The sequence below is a fragment of the Acomys russatus genome, chromosome 2 (genome assembly GCF_903995435.1).
Source record: "Acomys russatus chromosome 2, mAcoRus1.1, whole genome shotgun sequence".
NCBI lineage: Eukaryota > Metazoa > Chordata > Mammalia > Rodentia > Muridae > Acomys > Acomys russatus.
The window spans coordinates 69791544-69812814 of NC_067138.1; the positions used below are offsets into that span (position 1 = coordinate 69791544).

Consider the following 21271-nt stretch of genomic DNA (forward strand, 5'->3'; position numbering starts at 1 on the left):
ACACACACACACACACAAAGAAAAACCAAAAAAAGAACTCACTTAAAAAGCGACTTTTATGTATGGACTTAAAATAAAGTGAGATATCTGGAGTAAGTACATAGAAATGTGTCTGGTGACACTCAGACCTTCAGCTGAGTGACAGGTGAGTGGAAGAAGTGACTGGAGAGATAATTGGAGGGGACCGGTGGCGGGTGTGAGATGGCCAGACCATGTAGAAGCTTGTGGCAAAAGGAAAATCCTTGCTGTAAAGTTGTCAGATGGGAGAGGAAAGGAGCACTCTTCTGTCTTTTAAATCTCCCTAATTATGTCAGTATTTAAATACGCATAAAGAAAATACACCAAAAACTAACAGTCTTAATGTGCTATATGTGTAGAGGGGCACAGTAAAGAAACCACTGAAATGGTTGCTCGGTTGGGGGGAAGGTTTTGATTGCAGCTGAGAGAAGGGGGAGAGGGGAGAGAGAAGGGGACGGGGGGGGGGGGCGGGGGGGCGGGAACAGCCAGAGGCATCTGGAAGATTCCAGAGCTGAGAGAAAAATAAACAGACTGGACATGGCTAGGGCTGTGAGCAAAGGGAGAATAGAGAGAAAGGTAGTGGAGATATAGTGTGGGGAACTTGGCGTTCTGGAGAGAGCTGAGAAGGGCTAGGATGCCAGCGTGGGGCCTTTGATGTATGAACACTGTAGGAGCCTGGAGGCCAGCATGGGCCTTGGTAAACAGCCACAGGTGTAAGTCAGTGTCCCTTCTGCAAAGGCAAGGGAAGTGACTCCTTTTGCCAAAAGGAACCTTGTCAAAAGTTCCTGAGGAATGCTGGCTTTTATCTTAACTACCGGAAATCCTTTTATAGTCCAGCTTCAGGTGGGTTAAACTGTGATTTCTGGGCACATGTACTATCTTTGGATAAGAGACTGTACAGTTATGAATATAGTTTTTTTTCACCATACTTGTGGAATATTTCTATGTTTTATTATTATATTTAAGAGAGTGCATGTATAGGCCAGAGGACAGCTTTTTAGGGGTGCATTCTTGCCACTGTGGGCTACCCGTTACCCCTTCCAGGAGCACAGAGGCTGGGTTACACTGCATACAGATTTTAAGTATTTTTAAAAGCATGAAAAATTTTGTATATTTGTGACTTTGGAAAAATTTGAAATCAAACATTTTTGATTGTCCCAAAGTGGGCACAGTGTGAGTACTGAGAGCGCATGGCAGCGTCTTCCGCCATCTGAGCTGTGGTGGGGGTGGTGTTTGTTGTTGTTGATGGGTTTGAACCGAAAGGGACTATGGAGACTATTTTCATACCCGCTTTACGATGGAGGAGCACTCTGCAGAAGGGAAGCAAGCAGGCTCCGCCTCTTTCTGATGCTGTTCACATCTTTCATCATTATTTAATCTCAGGCTTTCTAGCACCCGAGTCGCTTTTGCGATTAATAATTTAGCTAATCTTTGTTGAAAAAATAAAGTCTTTGGGGGGAAAAAAATGTAAGTCTGTTTCATAAACCAGCACAGCATTTCTGGTGTCAGTAACAGGCTTTGCTAATGAAGGGCAAAGGTTGGATTCAGTGTTTCTGGCCTCAACACTCATCGGTCCCTGTTCATTGCTTTCTGGCCGTTGTGAATGTTTGGTGTCTGCTTGTGTTCCCACGTTCACAGTGGTGGTACCGAGGACGTGCTTCATCGTGTTGTTAAGGCTGAAGCGCATTCATGAGGGTAGAGTGCCAAGCACATAAGATTATTAGTACTGAAGTTTAAATATCTGGAAGACTCTCATCTCCCACTCCACCACACAAATCTGGATGCTGAGAAAATGGAATTCAAGAAATCTCTAAGCGACTGGAGAGATGACTCAGTGGTTAAGAGTACTGGCTGCTCTTCGAGAGGCCCCAGCTTTGTTTCCTGGTAACCACATTTCTAATGACAGTTCTAGGGTGCCCACCTCTCTCTTCTGGTATCCTTGGGTACCAGGCACAGGAGTGGTGCATATATATGCACACAGGCAAACACTCATACACTTAAATTTTTAAATATGTAAATATTTATATCCTTAAAGCCATCTCTCCAGGCCTCCAAGTACATTTGTCTTAAAGCATGTTTTTATTTAAAATACTGTGCTTGTGTCTTTCACAGGCCATGCAGATAATTTATTATGAACATTTTTTAAACTAGCCATCTTAATGCAGTATTATCAAGTCCTGTTCATTTGTGGACTGAGTGGCAGCCTTCCCAGTTAGTTACTGAATTTTGAGAGAACGATGCTTGTTTTATTTGAGTGAGAAAGACATTGTGATGTTTACCAAAGTGACAGTGTTATGAAATGTGGGGCAGGATTGAATGGCAAAGGGCAGCTCTTGAAAGGCTGCTCATTTCCTGGAGTATGCAAGGACTTGCTCTGTGAGTATTTAGGTCAGCGGGATCCAGTGGAGGGTGGTGGATGAAGATGTGAACATCCCTCAAACAGGACACCACAGTTCTGGTATTTGCATAGTCTCTAACTGTTGTTGTTAGTTTACCAGTAAGATCTAATAACGTTTATTATCAGGCCTATTATTATTTTTACAGCAGTATTTTCTAACCTACTAGCAATCAATCAAGACACAGACACCTGTTATATTTCAAAATAGCCTTAGTTAACCTGGGGCAGGGCAGATATTAATCCTCTAAACTACCTCCCATAGTGAGGCAGGTATGGGATACCTGTCCCAATCCTATGGCGTCTAGTTCTAATAATTCCTATCAAGCTCCCTCCCATCCATCATCCCATATACTTGCCAGTGCTCTTCATCTGGGCCAAGTCTCCATCCACACCTGCCACGTGCTTCTCCTCCATCTAACCCATGGCAGCCTTCTCCTCTCTCCTTGGGTCTCTCGGCCTCTTCCCAAGATTCTCTCTGTCTCCTCAAGCCCAGGAACCTTAGCCACGGCTATCGCATTTGCCCTGCCCAGGTGTGATGGCTTTTTATTAATTAGCATCAAAGTAATCAGACCAACATCTTACCTCAGATGCTAAAGACCACTGAACTCACATAATATAATTAAGAATAAATAATTTACAAGTTTAAAAAAATTAAAACATATGGCAATGGATGGTGAAATGGAAAGTTGGAGAAAATGAAACATAGCTCGGTGTATTATCAAAGACTGTGGAGATAAGACTGAGATTCTATGTCTTCATGGTGGTTAAGGATAGACTGTTATGGTGTATAAACTATATGCTGCACAACAGGGGTGGTACACGGAAGTTTATCGTGAGAAGGGCAGGGGAGGGGGGAGAAGGTGTAGCTGAGTGAGCCATGAGAGAGACAAATGTACAAAATGGAAGACAGACATTCAGAGGGGCAGGCAGAGAGACAGGCTGAGAGAGGAGGCGGGCCAGCCGCCTTTATCTGGCAGGAGGCAGGTGATGACATCAGCGTTGCTAGGCAACCTAGAGGCCGGCTATTGGGATCGACTTGTGAACTAACTGATAACTTTTTATCTGTAGGCTATCTATTCTAGTTTGTGTTTGTGGCTACTTGGGGATTGTGCAGAATGTTACTAGTTTCTATTAAGAAAAATAGGAATAACTTTGCATTGTTGATTTTATTTTATTTTTTCCGATACTAAACCTTTAAGAGGCTTACTGGCTCCATTGTTTCTGGGCTGTAATGAAATAGAACATTGTGGCCACAGGGTGTGATGAGCAGTGACTGCCTCAGGGGAGAAGCAGAGGATAGGGGAGGTCTGGGAACACAATGCTCCCTTCAAAGGCAAAGCCCCCAGTGGCCTCCCTCCTCTCCCCAGGCCCCATCCCTAAGTCTCCACTGCAGTGCAGTAATGCCATCATGCTAGAGCTCTGTTAGTGGGTTAATCATCAACAGTTCAGGGCCCTCAGGGTCCAGATGCTTCCAGAAAGTCATCATCTGGCTACCAAGCCTTCAATACACAAGCGTTCATGGGGAACACTATATGTAGCCCATAATGCTCTTGTTCAACTTTAAAGAGGACAAATGCAATTAGAGAGCAGGAATTTCTGCTACACTAGCCCAATGCAGACATGTTTGTTGTCTCGTAATGTAGGACTTCTGGGGGCATATTAGCTGGGCCTAAGACCCGAAGTTGTGCTCAGCTATTAAGTATGGTGGTTTTTGTAGCGTTCCTGACAGGTCTGAGGTACTTACATACCTAATTATTATTGCTCTTATTAACGGTTGTGGTATTTAATTGAACCTAGAGGTCACTTGGAATTTTCCTTGTGAACAGGCCTCTGAGAAGTTATTTTTAAGGTGCAATTAACATTTATGACTTAGTAGGCAAGCTGAGGGCATTTAGAAGTGTTTGGGGGTGGAAGGAAGGAAGGAATGCATCAACAAAGCCCCTCATGAATCATGCAATTATGATATGGAATTAGCTTTTCTTCCCGGCTCTCCTGCTGAGCCAGGCGCAGGTCCAAGGGCTGGCTTGTGACTTGGTTTCCTCAAGAAGACACCTGTACTCTCTTCTGGGTTTGAGTTGACACTGTGTGCATAAGAATACTCAGGGCAGTGATGGTGGCAGCATGCTCCTTTAATCCCTGCACTTGGGAGGCAGAGGCGGAGCCAGATAGATCTCTGTGAGTTGAGGACAGCCTGGTTTACAGAGTGAGTTCCAAGAAAACTAGAGCTAAAATGGAGAAACCTTATCTCAAAAAACCAAAAAGGAAAAAAAAAAACAAAAACAAAAAACAAAACAAAACAAAAAAAAACCCAGAAGAAATAAGAAAAACAGACAAGAAAGGAATGCTCAGGAGGATGTGTGGAAGCAGGAGCTGTCAGACATTACTTTGAATGAATGTTTGGTTTGGTTTGGTTTTTGAGTGGGGAGTTTTGTTACAGGAAGTGAAGCATTAGCACCAGAGGAGCTGAGTCTGTTCCCTGGGGACACCAAGCTGCTCTCTGTCCAGCTACCCACACACGCTGCATCTCACAGCTTTATTTGGTACTTAATTTTTCTGAACTCCTTTGAGAATTTGATAACAACTTTGACACATACACAAACACACACACACACACCATACAATTTCGTTTTGTATTGTATGTATTCTGTGTCAGGCACACTATAGCCCTGGCTAACCTGGAAATCACTGTAGCCCAAGGTGACCTTGGACTCACAGCAGTCCTCCTGCCCTCAGCCTCCCTTGGGAGGGATTTCAGGCACTGACCACACATCCAGCTGGACATACAGTTTGCTTTAGTATTGCCACCAAGCCCAGGGTTTCTGCTTGCTAGGCAGATGCTTAGCTACTGAGCCCTACAGTATACAGTGGTGTATGACATTCAGGGTGTATGTGGGCTTCTCTGATCTCTACTGTGTGTGCTTGCAGCTTAGCATGTGGCTTTCTCCTAAGAATACAAACTTAAGGTGTAAGATTAGGGTAAGGAGAATGAGCTGGGCTTCTGGGGAAATTTACTTTTCTTGCGAGAGGAAAGATTGACAATGTTATTTTTCATAAGAAATCTATTAAAAAATTTCCAGATAAAAGTACTATTGTACATGTGATTAAATAATTCTCTATACTATCGGTTATAAAGATACAGCGTCTCCCTACTGGTGTGTTCACAAAAGCAGTCTAGCAGGGAAAAATTAAAAAGCTTACATTCTCATTTTCATTTCTAAGGGAATAAAGAGGGAGAATTCATTATGTCAAGCATGACAAATAAGCATGTATTAAAGCAGCTACATATGATGATGGCATATTGTCGAACACCCCAAGAAAGATAATTTGCATGGAAGATGATTATTCAGTAGGGCTTTAATTTACAAGAAACATTCCACCATTTAATTGAGCCCTTTTACACACACTGCTTTGCTTCAGTGGATTGCATTTGCTGCCTGCATATGTGCAATGGCAAAAGGGTGGTTAAAATTCGATTCAGTCTAGCTGGAAGGTAAAACAACAGCTGAATGTCATGTCATAAAAGTATACATTATTAAACATCCTGAGATTGGTTTTGGAATTAGTTTTCTGTTGGCTGGTTTGTACTGTAAAGCTGAAGCCCGATCTTTTTTTTTTTTTCTAATAAGATTTTTATATAAGATTACTTGGCTCTTTTGGCCAATAGTTAAATTATATGGTTCAATTTAAAACTTTTTCAGTTTTATAAGGCATTCATTCACCTATGTTATGCTTTTGTGAAGTGATCAGAATAATCTGCATTCATAGTTATCACAGGAAAACTGTTCAGCAGTAAAAATCCCAGACGGAAATAAACCTTTCAGCAATTAGCTGACTTATGGCTAAAGTGCCCAGAAAGATAATGTATTATAAAGTTTTAAAAGCATGTTTTGATTTATCTGTTTGGGGTGTGTGTGTGTGTGTGTGTGTGTGTGTGTGTGTGTGTGTGTGTGCGTGCGTGCATAGATGACGTGTTGCATGTGTAAGGTCAGAGGGTAGCCTGTAGGAGTCAGTGCTTTCCTCCTATCATGTGAGTTCCCAGATCAGGCTTGGCAGCAAAGGCCTTGACATTTTTATTTTTTATATTTTGCCCCAGCAAGATGGTACACGCCTTTAATCCCAGCATTTAGGAGGCAGAGGCAGTGAGATCTCTTTTGAGTTTAAGGCCAGCCTGGTCTACAGAGTGAGTTCCAGGATAGCTAGAACTGCACTGAGAAACCCTGTCTCAAAAACACCAAAACAGATTTTTTAAAAAAAGCATAATGTAGGTATGTTTAATGTCTTACCCAAAGAATAGTGTGTGGCAGCCGGGCGTGGTGGCGCACACCTGCAATCCCAGTACTTGAGAGGCAGAGGCAGGTGGATGAGTTTGAGGCTAGCCTGGTCTACAGAGCAAGTTTCAGGATGACCAGGGCCACACAGAGAAAACCTATCTTGAAAAAACAAACACCAAAAAAGAACAGTATGTGGCAGTTTTTTGTTTTTGTTTTTGTTTTACTTTTTATTTTTAATAAAGAAAGGTTTTTCATGAGCCTGGAACTGACTCCTTGTGGCTATTTTGTCTTTGAGACATTTAATAAACATGATTGTGAGACGCCAGTAGCCAGGCCTATTCTTTTTTGATTTTTTGAGACAGGGTTTCTCTGTGTAGCCTTGGCCGTCCTGGACTCAACTGTGTAGACCAGGCTGGCCTTGAACTCTCAGGACCTGCCTGCCTCTGCCTCCCTGGGTGCTGGGAGCCAGGCCTGTTCTTCCTGTGGAAACACTGAGGGCATGTGTTAGGGAAGACACTAAAGACCTGCAGGCTAAGGCAGCAGAAGATAAGGGTGTCATCACCATGCTGTTCTAGAAGTCCTGCTGTGTAAGGCAGGCGAGGAAGGAGCTAGAACTCTTGCACAGGAAACTGTGCATTGATTGCCATTTGCACAAAAAGAGATGGCAAAGAGGAATATTTGTGAGTGAGAAGAAAGCTGGAGGTAGAGGGAGAAGAGGCTAAACTCTTTTCTAGTGTGTCCATATTTGTGATGAGTGAAGGCTTTTTGCTAAGCATGGAGTGGGAGGTGAGGGTGAAATTGAACTAATGAGACTAAGGAAAAAGGATTTTAAACAGTTGCTATGATGAAAACACGACTTGGAATATCTCCAGGAGTGCGTGTGAGGGCAAATTAATAAGACACAGCAGTCAGCCAACAGCAGTGGCTTCCCATGAACAGGTGGCCCTGGATGTCAGCGTAAGCAATGGATTGCAAAAAATGCCTGCATGGTTAAGGAACTGGGTCTGCCTCCTGAAAGCTGATGTTTGACTGCGTAAGACCCTGACTTAGAGGCTCTATATTGCCTGTAAGGTACGAAAGGCTGAAATTGTTTAGAAAAAAACCCTGCATGATAATTTTAATTATATTATTTGTTCTTTGAGAATTTCATGTCTGCATGCAATGTATTTTGATTATACTCAACCCACACATACACTCCTCTCCAGTTCCTCTCAGATGCCCTCCTACATTTTCCTTCCAGTTTCATGCCCTTTATTGTCCTCGTCGTCGTCATCGTCATCCCAGCCAGTCCAATCAGTATGGTCCAATTATGCACAAGTATAGACCACCAGCAGTGTTTTTATACTGGACGAATTTGTAGGACATTTTTAGTTGTGTACAAAAGGCCTAGATAAGTGTATAAACTGTTTCTTCACAGTACCTTATATAGGATATACTCTTAGGATTATATATGGTCTGTTGTTCAGTTGTTTTTCTGTTTGTGTGTGGTTACACATTGTATGTTTGTGGGAGGGAGAAAAACGTGTGTCCTTCTTTGTGTTCGTGTGAAGGGGTGTGCATGTGCTATGGGCTTGGGTGGAGTTCAGAGGACAACCTTTGGGAATCACTCCTCATCTTTCCACCCTGTTTGAGACAGCTTCTCTTTGCTGCTGCATCAGCCACGCTCATTTCTCCCTGCAGTGTTATTGTGGGAGTATAGATGTTTGTGCTTCCAAGTCTGGCATTTACTTGAGTTCTGGTGATCTGGACTCTGGCTGTTGGGCATGTGTTGTGCACAAGTGCTTTTGCAGTGAGCCATCATCCTAGCTCCAGGTACCTTTGTAAACTTAAAACTTGTGGGAGTCTGTTTCTTCTGAGCACTTAAAGAGTTTCATTTACTGTGATGACTGCTGCTGCGTGTGGTATTGGAGGCTGAACCCATCTTCGAGATGCTGACTGAGCAAGTGCTCAGTTTCTTATGTCCACACTGGTCTTGCCCTGCCTTTAGTTGTCTCTGTGTCTTGAGGAACCTGTACTTGTGCCCACAGTAGCATATCCTCGTTTTATTTCATGGACACATGTCTCAGCTAAATGGGCTGCATGCACTATTTATTTTCTTACCTTTATATCTCTATTCATAGAGAATGGACAGCGTCTCCTTTCTACTCAAAGATCCCACATAGCTGAACATAGACAAGTAAACCTAAGTCAACTGTCAAATGGCAGTTAGTAGTTCAAGGTAGTAGGACAGGCAGCATCAGATACACGTAGGACAGGCTTTCTGTATTTATTTATTTTTGTTTTATGTGTATCAGTGTTTTGCCTGTATACACAGTGTACCACGTGTGTGTTTGCTTGCAGATGTCAGAAAAGGTCATCAGATCCCCTGGAGTTACTGACAGCTGTGAGCCACTATAGGGTCCTGGGAACTACACTCAGGTCCTGTGTAAGAGTAGCAAGCACTCTTAACTAAGGGCGTCTCTCCAGCCTCCAGGTTTATTCATTTTGTAGTGCAGTCTAGGAAGGCCTTTCTATAGTGACACTTAAGTGGACTTGAAGTGGAGGGACAGACCGTGCAGGTGTTGGTAGCATTCTAAGCAGATATTATGAAGCCCTGGCAGTATTGACAGAAGTGGTGTGTTTGAGGACGAGCACTGGAAGTTTTTGCAGATTAAGCAAAAACTGATTCAAAACTGTTGAGGATGAAACTCTTTTCTTAAGCCCACTGGGTGATTTCGGTGCATAGAAGTTTTGAGAGGCACTGGGCAGAGGAGGTAAGAACAGTTAGCAGGGAACACTAAGGACTCACTTTGACTTGGTGGTCCTAACCTTTGTGTAAAAGCAGTGTATAGGTTCCATTGGAGCGAGGAGGGGAGAGGGGGCTGACTACACAAGGGGCTGTTGTAAATGATGTACTGTAAATCCTAAGCTGCATCAAGAAAGACATGAGGACAGGGCGTGGAGGACGGTGAACAAATGGTGGGATCTATTGAGTCAAATTGAGTTCCATGAAAGGAACTCTGACATAGATCTGACTGGCTCTGAATCGCAGGCTTCCCAATTTCCTGCTGTGTTTCTTGACTCTAGAATGGTCTGTTAGAAGAAGCAGTGTTTAATTGAGAGTTTGCTGTTGTTGTTCTTTTAATTTATTACTATTGTTTCTTGGACTGCTTTATCCCCCTGTGTAGCCCAGGCTGGTTTTGAACTTATGGTTCTCCTGTCTTCACCTTTAGAGTGCTGAGATAAAGCTGTGTGCATTTATTTGTATTTGGTCTTGGGTAAGTCTTGTAACCTGAACGAGTTTTGGCATCATTACAGAACTTGAGTGCCTGGCCGTTGAGCCTTGTGGTTGCTCAGAGCATAAGTAAACTTATAGAGATCCCATCGACTGTGCAGTGCTTGGTTCTCGTGTATGGAACGCTGTTTTTACACTACCTTTCCCCTTTTGTAGCTTGCATTTTATTTATGAGTTATAAAGAACTTTGCCTCAGAGCTATGAAAAAAAATACAAATCTTGTAGAAGAGTGTGGGAAAGGTATTGGTGACTACTGTAATCACTTGCCTAATAATAAAATACTACCTCAGAAATGTACCAGGCTTAAGCTAAAGGCAGTGGCAGCGTGACTGGGAGTACTGTACCCAGACACAGAACCAGTTTGTTGTGTTGGCTGTGGTGAGGCATTTTGTTGTTGTTTTCGTGTGTGAGTTTGTTTGTAAAGAGGTTTATTATGATAAAAATTGACCTACATAATTATGAAGACTGGGAAATGACAGTTGCCTTGGAGCCCTAGGAAAGCCAATGGCATAAATCCCTATTGGAAATTTTAGACTTGGGGCCTAAGAAGTGCTGGTGTCCCTGACCAAAGACAGAGAAAAGATGTCTCAGGTGAAAAAGCAACAAGAGTTTCCTCTTACTCTGCCTTATTTATTAACCTTTGGGGTGGGGCAGTTCGCTTTACTTGGTTTAGATGTTAATTTCATTGACACTTAACTTGTGTATACACACACAGTAATGTTTGACAAAATGTCCAAGTGCCCACTGGTCAAGAAAACACGTAAACTTAACCATCACATCATCTGAATGATGAACAAAATTAATAAGATAGCAAGGATCGTGATCTCTAAGAGGTGACTGCCTCGCCACACTAGCTGGGGGTGGAGGCTGCATGGCTGCCAGGTTTAAGAAGGTGAAACTGGGAGTCTGAGGAAGCCAAGCTGAGTGCTACATTCCTAGAGTCAGTAAAGTTCCTGGGAAACAAAACTGGCTCTCTGAGTCAGTGTTCTATTGCTATGAAGAGACACCATGACCAGGGCAACTCTTATAAAGGACATTTAATTGAGGCTGGCTTACAGTTTCAGAGGTTTAGTCCATTTTTATCATTGTGAGAAGCACGCAGGCAGACACAGTGCTGGAGCTGAGAGTTCTACATCTTGATCTGCAGGCAGCAGAAGGAGAGACAGTGTGTCACACTGGACATAACTTGAGCATGTAAGACCTCATAGCCTGTCCCATAGTGACACACTTCTCCAACAGGCCACACCTCCTAATAGTGCCACTTTTATGGCCAAGCAGTCAAATACATGAGTCTATGGGGCCACACTGTGGTTTCTAAGATACCATGGTTCCGTAGAGATGAAACCCAAGAGAGTCAGAAGGACACAAGGAAGGGAAGTTGCAGGGCATAAGATCAGAATGCAGATCAGCTGTTTCTATCACACAAAACCCGGGGAGGAGAAAGCAGTTTCATTTACAGTAGCATTTCAGAGAATAAAATACACTGAAATTTATTTAATCAGGGTGGTAAAAGACTTGTACACTGAAAATTACAAAATACTGCGAAAGAATACCTAAATAAATGGAAATATATTCTGTGTTCATTGGTGGAAATACAATATTGTTTAACATGTCAGGATTCTCCAAAGCTATTCCTATTAAAATTGTTTTGAAATGGAAAACTAGATCTCTGAATTAATTTGGAATTGCAAGAGGCCTGGAATGGCCAAAACAGCCTTGAAAAAGAACAAGAAAGTCAGAGGACTCATAGATCATGACTTCTGTACTTACTTGAAAGCTTTAATGAAACTGTGTGGTACCATATGGACCAATGGAATAAAATTGACAGTCCATAAAAACAGTAATGTCTGCGCCCAGTTGACTTTCGGAGCGAGTGCCATGTTTATGCAGTAAAGGAAAGAAGAGGTTATCATGTTGTGCTGAAGTCATCCATGTCCTTCACTCCTTATATAAGCAGCACCTCAAAATAGATCAGCCATCTAGGTGTGAATTACAACCATAAAGTGTTTAGAAAATAAAATAGAGTGAATCTTCATGACCTTGGATTTGTCCATATACAGTAGAAGTGACACCAACAGAATAATGACAGAAGGGCAGTGGAGGGAAAACTAACTGGGAGTCATCAAATTTTAAAACATAAAATATCAGAAATATTAATTACTAATAATTGATAGATAAGAAGCCAGAAAATCAGTAAGAATGCAGACTAAACAAAAAAACTCATCAACCCACTTCATGTAATTGTAATTGATAGTTGTAGAACATTCCAGTCAGTAATAGCAAAGACATTCTCTTTGCAGAACATTGACAAGAAGTAGTCCACACCCTGGCCTTAAAGATGACTTAATGTGTAGGTCTTAGTAAATTGGAAATGTTTGAATCATACAAAGTAGTTCTGTGACCACAGTTGGAAGCAGTGGAAAATAGTGAAAGATACCTGGGAAACCCTCAAATACTTAAGACAACATGCTCTGTGTAACCCTGAGTCAAATAAGAAAAGGAGAAAATGGAACCAGCCAGTGTGGTGGCATGTCCCCATAGTCCCAGCACTTGACAGCCTGATGCAGTCGTGTGAGCTCAAGGGTTTAAGTCTGCATAGCCTGGATAACATGATGAGACCTGCCTTGGGGCTGTGGGGTAATTAATTGTTTGGAGTTAAATGAAATGGAAACACAACCAGACATGGTTGCCCATCACTGTAACCCAGCATTTGGAAAGAAGAGGCAGGAAGATCACTACACACCCTGAAACCTTATTTCAAAATCAAACACTAAGGCAAATGCAGACCTAAACAGCAGAAATACACAAACGTTTGTGAGAAGCAGCTAGAAGACACTGTAGAAATCTGTAGCAAATACACACCCAGTCTTAGCTTCCAGCCCATAAAAAGAAGATGGTCAAGAAAAAAGCAATGACAATTGAGAAAAGTATAATTTCAGAACCAAAATCTGAAAGAGAAGACAGAAAAACGAAATCAAGAATTCGCTCTTTGGGGACCGAAGAGATGCCAGTAGTTCAGAGCATTTGCTGCTCTTGCACAGGCCTGGAGTTCGGTCTCTAACATCCATACAGTGGCCCATAACTATCTGTAATTCCATATCCAAGGAATTTGATGGTCCCTCTTGACTTCCATGGGTACCTGGTACACATGTGGTGCACATACCTACATGCAGGCCAACGATCATACACATAAAATAAATTTAAATATACAAGTAAAAGAGTGAGCTCTTTGAGAAGCCTGTTGATAATTCTAGAAAATTTAAAAAATATATTTCCCTTGTAAGGAACAACTTAGTACTGTAAGTCAATAACCCATGAGTCCCAAACCTCCAGAGCTCTTACCACTGTTGTAGGAAATGTATTTGTAGTTAAAAACCCTACAGAAAAACAAACAAATACCAAGACTGTAGGCCCACATGGCTTTATCAAGGAATCCCTCCAAAGATTTAAGGAAAAGATGATATCAGTTATATACACACTTTTAGGCTATTGAAACAGAGAGACTATTTCCTAGTGTTTATGTAGCACAGACACTACAAGTTGGTGTCTGTCATGAATATAGCTAAACTCCTAACAAAATTATTACAAATGAAATTTAGAAAATTACAGAAAAGGAAAATATATTTTGACCAAGTGAGGTTTACTCCCAGGAGTCTAAGGTTGGCTGAACACTCAAGATTCCAGAAATGCAGCTTATTATGTTAACAGTGTAAAAAAGGCCTATGTTACCCTCTGCACAGAAAAAAATATTGACAGAATTGGACCTCCATTCCTCCTTAAAAACAGCTGCTGTCTGCAGGCTAGGGGAATAGGGTCTTCTCTCCCAGTGAAGGCACATCGTTTTAAGTAGTGGCGTGGTGAAAGTCTGATGAGGAGCATTCAGCTTGGTCTAGAGTTTCTTCTAGTCAGTGAGCTTAGGGAAGAAAAACCGCGATGAGAGAGAAAAGTAGTGCAGCTGGGAAGAGTTAATACTTCTGTGTTCACTGGTCACACGATTTTTGCCGCATCATGTGGCATGTATGAAAGCAATACTAAAATGGCACAGCTTGAGAAGGTTGCAGAATATAAATTAAATGTATAAAACTCAATTGCCTATCTGTAGATTAACAAAAACAGTTAGGCATTAACATTTAATGTACTATTTCTAGGAGCATCCCAAAAAAGTAATTATGTAGAAATAAAGGTAACAAAACACACGTGAGATTATATACTTTGTATTATAATGCACAGCTGATAGAAATGTAAAAGCTTAAATAAATCAAGTGATGTAGCGTGTTAGCATGTTTATGCATTGAGCAATAGGAGATTGGCTCTTCCCAGCTACATACTGTAGTTTCCATGCAGGCTCAGTCCATACCCCAGCAAATTATTTGCTGGAAATGGACAAATTGGTACTCAAACATTTTCAAAAATGCAGCCATCTTAGCGGAGCAAAGTCATTTTTGAAAAAGAATGCAGTTGTATTATACTCGTTTCCTGGATTTATGAAGTCACGTGTAAACCTATCAGTACATTATTAATGTAAATAGGGGAACAACAGGGTGATGAGAAATAGTCCCCAGAAATGACCCATTAACTTTTAGTAAAGGTATAAAGGTAATTCAGTGGGAAAGAATAATTTTAAGACAGTTTTACTGTTACCCACGCTGGACTCAGTCTTGGGTTATGGTCATGCTTTACCTTAGCCTGGCCAACAGTAATCTATCTTTGTTTGTTTATGGTAATCTTTAAATAATGCTCAAATAATTGGATATCCACATGCAGAATATCGTGTGTGTGTGTGTGTGTGTGTGTGTGTGTGTGTGATGCGTGTCACTGTGTATGCATGTTTACATGTGGGGTATGTATGCATGGGTGCAGATGCATGTGGAGGCTTGAAGTTGGCATTAGGTCTTCTCTGATTGGTCTCCATGTTATTTACTGCAGCTCTCCCGCTGAACTAGAGCTTACAAGTTGGCTAGTCTGGCTAGCTAGTTTGACATGAGGAATCTCCTTTCTGTACTGCCCAGTGCTGGGTTACAGGCAGCTAACCATGCCTGTCTATCTTTTATCTGGGCTCTGGGGATCCAGTCAGCCTGGAATCCACATGCTGGAAGGAGAGAACTAACTCCCAGAAGCTGTCCTGAGACCTCCACACATGAGCAGCCGCACCTGGATGCCAATGCAAACACACATACTAATTAAGAAACGTAAGGAAAAAAAGCAAACCTGGGACTAGAGAGATGACTCAGTGGTTAATTGCACTGGCTGCTCTTCCAGCGGTCTTGAGTTTGACTCCCAGAACCCACATGGTGGCTCACAGCTATCTGAAACTTCAGTTCCAGGAGATCACATACGTTTTTCTGGCCTCCACTGAGGCACAAAGCACACATGTGCACAGACATACATGCAGGCAAACCCCTATAAATATAATTAATTAAAACTTAAAATCAGCCTTGTGTGGTGGCCCACACCTTTCAACCCAGCAGAGGCAAACAGATCTCTGGGTTCAAGGCTAGCCCAAGTCTACATAGAGAGCCTCAGGGCAACAAGAGCTATGCAGAGACAAAACCAAAACAAACATTCCCCAAACCTTAAAAATCATGCTCCTTCCATGTGGTGCTCAGCAAAAAGGAAGACATGTGTCTTTATGAAGACTTATCTATGCATGAATGTTCATAGAATTCATCTTGTAATGGACGAAACCTGGAAATAAAAGTTCACCATAAGTGAGTGGTTAGAAATAATTATGATGATTGGATGTGATGGTCCACACCTTTAATCCCAACACTCAGGAGGGAGAGGCAGATGGAGCTTGAGGACATCCAGAACTACATAATGAAGAGACCCTATCTTAAAAAAAAGTGATATAATAATATAGTGCCATATTTCTTGGTAAATGAGCTGGATTTTGTTTTTGTTTAGGGGGATGGGGTCTCAGTCTTAGCCTGGGCTAGCCTCAGACTCAGCAGTTCCCCTGCTGTGGCCTCCTGAGTTCTGGGATTGCAGGAGTGAACTGCAACACTCAGTTAGGAAGGAACTGACAACATGGGGAAATTGAAAATACTTACTCTTGGGCTGAGTGTTAGAAAGAGGCCAAGCTAAATAAAAAGCACATCCTTTATGATTCTTATTTAAATTCCGGAAAGTGAAATTTAATTTTATAGATGGGAAACAGGTGTATGGTTACCTTAGGAAGGGACATAGGCTAGGAAAGGAGGGCAGGGTTACGAAAGATCTTAAGGAAATGTGGGAATCGTCACCGTTACAGTATGCTGATAGCGTGTTTCGTGGTGGACGTGCATGTGTGTCTTTGCCCCTAGTTGCTACTCCTCACCATACTCATTTTATGGTAATATTACCTGAGGGGCTGCATGGAGGAACAGTGGCCTCCTGAACATTGGAGGAGCAGAGAACCAGCTCATGAAGCTGACGCCTTAGCACTCCCGGTTTGGCACTGATGGCCTTGTTTCTTGCAGAGTTCCAGGTCTTCAGTCCACTCTGGACGGCCAGAGCAGTTGAGCTTTGCTGTCAGCAGTGGAGGGCAGGGGACACTGTAGCACTTGGGACCGACATGCTTTCTGTCAAGGAGCAAAGGCAGCAGGCCCACTCCTGTTTTTCTAGAGCACTTTACATGTGGGCAGCCAGTGCAGTCAACGTTGTTTTTCCAGACAGGTTGTCATTGAAACTGGAGCTGCTGGCTAGGCTAGCCCTGCTGGCCTGCAAGCCCCAGATACCCCCTGTCCCTTCTGGGGATCTGAACTCAGTGAGTACTTTACCAATGGAGTGATCTCATGAACTCCTCTGCCCAATAGCTTTTTAAAAAACATACGTCAAGCAGGCTGTGGTGGCGCAAGGCTTTAATCCCAGTACTTGGGAGGCGGAGGCAGGTAGATCTCTTTGAGTTCAAGGCCAGCCTGGTCTACAGAGAAACTGTCTCAAAAAACCAAAACCAAGACAAGACAAAGCAAAAAGCTCAAAAACAAACAACACAAACTATGCCAAAACTTACAAAATTATGCCTTTAGACTTTACAGTTAATTGTATTTTAGTTATATCCTAAGGAAACCGTTTTTGAAAGTTAAACTAGAGAAAGCTGCTGAGTGTAATAAAAGAACATAGTTTGAAAGCAACTCATTACCAAGCAGATAGCAGGAGTGCCAAAACCAACAGTGAACTGAAGATGTTAGCCCCGATTGACTGGCTGCCAAGCCCATTCTTGGCTGCTGTTGTAGGTCATGGTTTCTGTGCTGGTGGTTTTGTGAAGCATCTTGTGTTGTTAATAAGGTCTGCTAAACAACACGGGATCTAACATAAATGGGATGTTCCTTTATGATGCTGAGCGTGTCATAACAGCTCAGAACTGTTCACAGGATCTGCTTGAAGTTGTGTGTGTGTGTGTGTGGTTTTTTTTGTTTTGTTTTGTTTTTGTTTTTGCTTGTTATCATCAGGATATCGTGTTGTATTACTTAAAAATAACAAACACAGAAATCTCTTTTTTAAGGAGGCTTTTAGGATCTTGTTCTGAACTTCCCTGTTCATCTCCTGAACTTTACTGTACCTGAGTTTGCTTTCCTTAAGGTCTGGTCATGGGTGCTCGGTGCTTACAGGATAAGGAAATATTGTTTGGAGCAAATTACGTGTAGCAATGCGGGATCCTTTAGTTCTCTGAGGCATTTCCAATGGGTACATATTTCTGCAAGTCATACATACAATGAGTAAGTGCTGGTACACCTTTTAAAGTACATTTTAAAAAGAGTAATAACTTGCTTTGATAAACAGTATGCAGTAGTAATTTTATGGCAGTGGACTATATTAATAGATTGTTACAGTAATACTTCTATAACTTGATAAACGTCACATTGTTCCTAATTATATGGTGTTGCAGAAAGTGGACCATGTAAAAGAAAAGGAGGGGCTCGGCCTCTTAGTGATAGATACCATCTTAATTAAGATCAAAGAATACTTAAGTTCTGTTTGGGAAAATGCCCAAATGAAACAATTGTCATTGAAGACTTGGGCGCCATGGATTGAATGGGTTAGCAGAGAAGACGCAGTGAGTTAAAAGCGCTTGTGTTTCCAAGCCCTGGGTGGACATAGCAAAGACAGGAAGATGAGCACACCACATGCGAGTTCCTGCCAAGAGAGTCTAATCCACTCTTCACATCAGTGGCTTGGAGCGGAGGCGCTGCCTTCAGCTGGGGGCGGCATGTGACTGTGCTAATCTCAAGTAGCCAAGGACAGAAGGAAATCGGTACCTCCCAAAAGTTGTGCATTATTTATTGTGTCTGATAAAGCAGCGGCAGATGCTTAGCGCTTTTACCTCTGCCTATGTAAATCTGTACTCTAGGAGTTATAGGTCCTGCGCCAACTCTTACAGTAAGAACTTTGATATTCTATTTGAATTACCATCCACTTAAACTCCAGATGGGAAGAGAGCCAGTGATAGAGAAGTGAAAGAACAGAGAAATAAACACCTGCGCAGCTGCGGGAAACAGAATTTTCCCCACTATAATTACGCACTGTACGAGCTTCTGACAAAAATCAAATACAAATTTTTAGTTTTTAGTAACAAAAATCAAAGTATGAAGAATAGAAATGATGGCTGAAGATGCAGCTCCGTGGGTAAGGTGCTTCCTGCGCAAGCATGAGGTCCCAAGCTGCACTTCTCAGCACCCAGGTAAAAACCTCCAGGGGAAGTGGAGTGGGAGGGCTCAGGAGGAGGCAGATGTGGACCCCAGGCGCTCCTTAGCCAGCCGGCTGAGTCAGGGATCGCCTGCTTCGGTGAAGAGAGCCTGTCTTTTTAAAAAAAGTAGTGATGGAAGAAGCCACCCAACACTGACCTCTGGTCTCCACATACATGTGCACATGCCACTCGCATTTATGCATGCACAAACACGTATACATGCATACTGCACATATGTAAGAATAAACATGGAAGCTACAAATGCCTATGTTCTGACCTTTCATCATGGGAACCGTATCTGGACCATCTGTGGCCTCACTAAGAAGGCTGTGTTGGCCTTCTGACGTATAGTGTGCATAGTTAGGAAATGGTGATTAAGTTTATGTTTGATGTGTTTTTCCTTCATGATGCAGTCAGCACCATCTTCAGTAATTTCTGCTTCACTGGTTGTCTTTTACTTATAAGCTCCTCTGTAGTTTTTTGTTTTGTTTTATCATCTTTCAGGCTTCTTGACCTTCATATTTAATCTGTTTATTCCTTGACATTTTCACAAAAGTATTTGGGAGTGAGGCTCCTGGAGAGATTTTGCTTTGCCTAACTTCCTCGTCTTAAGTTGGGTGTGGTGGTACATGTCTTCAGTTCTAGCACAGGGGCGGCAGAAAGGCAGAAGCAGGTAGTCTCTGATTTTGAAGTCAGCCTTGGCTAAATAGCTATTAGCTCCTCTTCCTCTTATTTGAGTCACATCTGATTCTAATTTACTTTTCATATGACTAGACTACATTCTCTGTTCTCCCTCACATTGAGCTCTTAGCTCCTCTTCCTTTTATTTGAGTCACATTTGATATCTTTCTGGTCCTTGGGTTTCATTATGCTGAATATCTACTTAGGGCTGGCACCTAGCCTGGTACCTCTAAGGAGGCCCACAATTCCCTCCTTGGTTTTAGGCCAAGGGTACAATTGGTTTGCTGAAGGCAGTCATTCTTGTTGTGTGCTTGGACCATGGGCCCTTACCTTCCTTGACCCGTTTTATTTCTGTTTAACACATTTACTTTGAGCCATAAAATTGAACATCCTTACCCAGACTGCAGACCAAAAGCTGAGCAAAATGAAAACCGAATGTGCTAACACCTTATCTCAGGAGAAGTTGAGGTAGTCGCCAGTGCTAGTGCGGGAACTCAGGCTTGCGTGAGCCCCAGCACTTAGCACCTGCCTCTTCACGCTGGGTAGAATGGAAATTTGAAACACCATGGTCTAGGTTGCTTTTAGAATGGATGGTGAAGGTGGGGTATACCCAAGTTAATGGGTATAGATGGCTTGAGTTAGTAAGATACGGGCATTTGATGATAGCTGGACAGTGTCGTCTCCGCCCACAGCACAGCTGCTTCCACCACCACCATCCTATCCTCTCAGCCGCCCGTTAGAAACTGCATTTTCCCTCCTCACACATAGCCCCTCATCTGAGAACTGACTCATTTGCATACTTGGGGTAGGAAGTGGTCCTCGCAGGGCACTGAGGTTGTACAAAAGATCTGTCTCATTGACTGGATCGTTCTTTGTTGGTTGAGTGTTTCCCATCCACATTTCCATGTGTTAGAAAGGCAACAGAATCCCTCACGGCACTGAAGTTAAGGTTTCAGTGATACACACAGGCCTAAAAGCATTGTAAGAGGCGAAGATTTAAGGAGTAGTTCTGGACACAGCATTATTTTTCAAAGGTGGGTGGGTGTGGAGGGGAAACAAGAATGTTAATCAAAGGGTTGTCTCTTCAAAGGAAGCGATGTAGAACCTGTTTCCTGCCCAGAAGGCTGGGAATGGACATGGTTAGTAGCCTGGTGACTTTTGCACTGCCGTATGACAGACTACACCAGGTCCCCCACCCCTTAGATGTCACATGTAGTCAATTCATAAAGCCCATCTTTATGGAAGATGTCACATGTACTTTACAAAGAGTTTTGAGGTAGTCACGCCTTAACTTTTTTTGTGCACATGGGACTGAGTTACTTATCACCAGGAAACTTTTTTCCAAATTGTGCTGTACTTAAATATGCCTAAAATAAACTGCCTGCTGTCAGACTCTTGACGTTTGAACCAGCACTGGGTGCTGAGTTGTGGGAACCAGACCTCCTCCTTGTCTCACGCTGATGACATTCTCCTGACATTCTGCAGAGACCCCTCACTGATGAGTGTAAGACCTAATCAAGGATGTGTGAAAACCCAGAAAAGCAGAGCATAGATAGGAGAACTGCAAGACAGGAATTAGATCTTTAGGTCTAGTTATAGCCATTTACAAATCTTTGCCTTTGGGTGCTCCATGCATCAAAGGTATTTAGTGTGAAACAAACCAGTTACAGCTTGTTGTACCTTAGGATGCACAGATAGTATAACAGAGATGCTTTTTTAAAAAGTTGTAATAAACTATGCATAACCTAAAATTTAATCATCTGAATGTTAATGCATTGCCTACTATCTATATTTTTTAGGGGAGAGGAAGAGCAGAACAGGGATCATATAATCCAAGGTAGCCTCCAATTTACTATTCAGCCAAAGAGATCCTAACTCCTGACCCTCCTGAGTGCTGGGATTAAAGGTATGAAGCACCAGTACTTGTGGTACTGGGAATTGAACCCAGGGCTATGCATGCTAGG

At 42.4% G+C, this 21271-nt stretch overlaps 1 protein-coding gene across 2 annotated transcripts in view; it reads left to right on the forward strand.

The window, feature by feature from the left end:
- Positions 1-21271, forward strand: part of Kiaa1958 (KIAA1958 ortholog) — a 128424-nt gene that overhangs the window by 13033 nt on the left and 94120 nt on the right. The window contains exon 1 of one of the 2 annotated variants that reach the window (XM_051162708.1): positions 18079-18620. The exons of the other annotated variant lie outside the window; for it this stretch is intronic. The gene's annotated coding sequence lies outside the window, so the exon portion shown is untranslated. Of the gene's footprint in view, positions 1-18078; positions 18621-21271 lie in introns of those variants that run through there. 2 annotated transcript variants of the gene reach the window in all.